Consider the following 4,275-nt stretch of genomic DNA (forward strand, 5'->3'; position numbering starts at 1 on the left):
TTGAGCCATGTGGACATCTGAGAGTGATCCAGGCAACTGGAAAAGCAGATGGAAAGGCCAGGAGACAAGACTGTACTTAGTAAAGAGATATGTGTTCTTGAAAAAGGGTGAGTGAGGGAGAGACTGGTAGAAGATGAGATCAGAGAGATAGTAAGGGTCAGATCATGGTTAAAAGGTTGAATTTTACTCTGAGTAGGATAGGAAGCCTTGGAGGGTTTTTAAGAAGAGTACCAGATATGACCTACTTTTCTTGACTTATAAAAATTTTTAAATATACATTTAATTTAAAAATTAAAAATATTTGAAATGTATAGAAATATTGAATCAGTATGTTGTGTACTAGGAACTAACATAGTGTTGTATGTCAACCATACTTCAAAAACAAAGAAAGAAACAAACTCATAGAAAAATAGATCAGATTTGTGGTTACCAAGGCAGGGGGAGAGGGAGTTGGATGAAAGTGGTCAAAAGGTACAAACTTCCCTTTATAAGATAAATAAGTACTAGGGCTGGAATGCACAACATGGTAAATATAATTAACACTTTACATTATATGTGAAACCAGTTAAGAGACTAAATCTTTTTTCTAATCACAAGGAAAAAATCTTTTTTCTATTTCTTTTATTTTCTATCTATACGAGATGATGGATGTTCATGAAAATATTGCAGTCATTATTTCATGATGTATGTAAGTCAAATCATTAAACTTGTATAGTGGCTATGCGTCAATTATATCTCAATATAACTGGAAGGAGAAAGAAAAAGGAATAACACAGTAAGTATCCATAGACCTATTACCTAGAACTAATAAATGTTATTATGCTGTATTTGCTTCATGTATACTTTATTTGTTGAAGTATTTTAAAGCATAGATATCATGACATTTTATTTCAAAATACATCATTATAAATCTCTTTAAAAAGCAAAACATTTTCCTGCATAATTACTATATGCATTATCATATCTATAAAAACTAACCATTCTAGTTCTAAGATGATAATATTTCCCTAATTGTCCCCATAATTTTTTATAGTGGTTTTGTTTAAACCAGAAATAAACCAAGAACCATACATTTCTATTTGATTGTTAGGCTTCTTATATACTTTTTTATGTAGAAAGCTCTCCAACCCCCATCCTTTTCTTCCCCCCATGGCATAACTTATTGAAGAGCCTGAGTCAGTTATCCTAAGAACTTTGTCTGATTGTTTTCTTGTGTCACTTAAAAGATTTCTTCATCCCCTGTATTTTTATAAACTAGAAATGAGAAATAATGGCTTGATAAGGTTGTCTTCTATTTAAATAGATCACTCTGGATGATTTATTAGAGAATATGCCTTGGAGTGGGAGGAGGGGCAAGGAAACTAGTCAGGAGGCTATTGTAGTAGTCCAGGTGACAGATAATGATGACTCAGAATAGGGTGGAAGCGGTGGAGTTGGTGACAAGTGCAGTTGGTCACATTCTGTATATGTTTTGAAGGTAGAATCAACAAAATTTACTGCCAGATGGGATGTGAGGAATGAAAGGAGAGAAGTCAAGCTTGAACTTTTAGTTTGTAGCTGAGTGACTGGAAAGATGGAGTTGTTATTTACTGAGACAGAGTAGCCTGAAGTGGGAGCAGATTGGGGGGTAAGGTACAGGGTTGATATTTGGCCATGGTACCACTTACTGGGTTACCCTGATGCTTTGACACTTCTCTTTCTTTTGCACCCCTCCCCATGTTAAATCATCAGTATTTTTTGATTTTACCTACCAAGCACATCCTGTTCATTTCCTTGCTACTGTCACAGCCCAAGATCTCGTCATTTCGCCGCTGGATAGTTATCATAATCTCCAAACTTGGGCTCTCTCCATTCCCTCATCCACAGGTCACCTGAGTGGTCTTTCTGCAAAAAGAAAATCAGCTCATATCACTCTCCACCTTAAAACCTGTCAGTGATACCCATTTGCATTCAAGCTTGAGGTATGTATAACTCAGCATAACTCATAAGCCTCTCCATGATCTGGCCCTAGACTCATCTTTTGTTACTCCTTCACTCTTTCCACCTTCTTTTACTTTATGATCTGCCCATAGTGAACTCTTGTATTTCATCAGACAAACCATGCTGTTTTATATCTCTGGGCCTCCGTATCTGCTATTTTTTTCTACTGAGAATGCCCTTTTTCTCTCAAAGGTGTGGGCAATGTCTTATTCAAATTTGAATCTTCAGAATTTAGCACATGTGACAATTGACTAGGAGGTTGTCAGTTACTGCTGACTGTGAACTGATGTACATTTGACACACAAGTTACTTTTAACATTTATACCACAATTCACAAGGCTACATATTATCTTTTCTTAGCCAGCACCACCACCAATAAACCATAAAAAATTCTAGATTCTACCTGATAAATGTCATTCACACTGGTTTAAACATAATCACTCCAGGCTAGGCACTACAGAATTGGAGCTTTAATATCTCTTTGGATTTTCTTTGAATTGTCATTTTGCATCAATTCTTTAAAGTTATACTTTTTCCCTCTGAACTTAGAGAAATTAAAACTATGAGGAGTAGATAGGAAAGCACTTTACAAAGTAAAATTATAAGGTGTCATTATTGTTATTAGAATAGTAATTGCCTTCAAATGAAAAAGTCTATCAAAAGCAGAGCGTGAAAATTAGTGATTGATTTTTCATTTGTCTTCAGAGCCAATTTGCCATAGACAGCACAGGCTTTGTGATTCATGTCTCTGATTCACGTGGGCTCTCAGCTTGTGGATCCTGTCTGTAATTTAGCACGGAATGTGTTACATTTCATTTTCCCTTGGCCAGGGCTCACTGGGCCTTGGACTGCTAAATGAACGCCGATTCACCTTCCAAGAAGCCAATTACCCAGGGAAGGAGCACTTAGCTGACGTTCATCAGAGTGAATTATTTTATTTCCTCTTCATCGCTGGAAAACTTTAACTGGAAAGTTGAAGGACTTGTTTTCCTGGCTCCTAGAAGAGCACCAAGATTGTTTTTGGTTCTTTGGTAATCCAGAGGAATGGCTAGAAATTTAAGATCGGACTTTCCTTGTCAACAAGTGTGGCAGAGGAGACTGAGGACACGATTTCTCAAGTGTTTGTATTCTTCCTGTTGATAAATTCCCAATGCCAAAACCCAAAGGCAAAGAAGAAGCTTCTTTTTCTTTTTTTTTTATTGCAGTATTTTTTAACATTTTTTATTGAGTTATAGTCATTTTACAATGTTGTGTCAAATTCCAGTGTACAGCATGATTTTTCAGTTATACATGAACATACATATATTCATTGTCACATCCCTTTCTCTGTGAGCTACCACAAGATCTTGTATATACTTCCCTGTGCTATACAGTACAATTTTCTTTGCCTGTCAGTACCTACAAATTTTGAACTCCCAGTCTGTCCCTTCCCACCCCGTCCCCCTTGGCAACCACAAGTTTGTATTCTATGTCTATGAGTCTGTTTCTGTTTTGTATTTATGTTCTTTTTTTTTTTTAGATTCCACATAGGATTGATCTCATATAGTATTTTTCTTTCTCTTTCTGGCTTACTTCACTTACAATGACATTCTCCAGGGACATCCATGTTGCTGCAAATGGCATTATGTTGTCGGTTTTAATGGCTGAAAAGTATTCCATTGTATAAATATACCACCTCTTCTTTATCCAGTCATCTGTTGATGGACATTTAGGCTGCTTCCATGTCTTGGCTATTGTAAACAGTGCTGCTATGAACATTGGGGTGCAGGTGTCTTTTTGAAGTAGGGTTCCTTCTGGATATATGCCCAGGAGTGGGATTCCTGGGTCATGTGCTAAGTCTATTCCTAGTATTTTGAGGAATCTCCATACTGTTTTCCACAGTGGCTGCACCAAACTGCATTCCCACCAGCAGTGTAGGAGGGTTCCCTTTTCTCCACAACCTCTCCAGCATTTGTCATTTGTGGACTTTTGAATGATGGCGATTCTGACTGGTATGAGGTTAAGAAGCTTCTTTTTCAAAGATTGAGATTGTACCCTTTTCCTTTTCCTCTAGCATTTTCCCATTCCAATGACTTCTAGCACATACTGAATAAAAATGACTGTTTGCAGAGTTCTTAAAGAATAAATAATATACAGCTGTTGTAAGTCATAGTTCATGGTCTCAGTTCTTCAACAAGCTGGAAGAACTTAGCACACTGGTCAGATTTTTCTGGATTTTACCCTGTGGGTGCTGTGCATTGGTAAAGAGTACTGGACTAGAGATCAGAAGTTCAGGTTCTAGTCCAACTCTCCTAC

Source organism: Camelus dromedarius, chromosome X, assembly GCF_036321535.1.
Source record: "Camelus dromedarius isolate mCamDro1 chromosome X, mCamDro1.pat, whole genome shotgun sequence".
NCBI lineage: Eukaryota > Metazoa > Chordata > Mammalia > Artiodactyla > Camelidae > Camelus > Camelus dromedarius.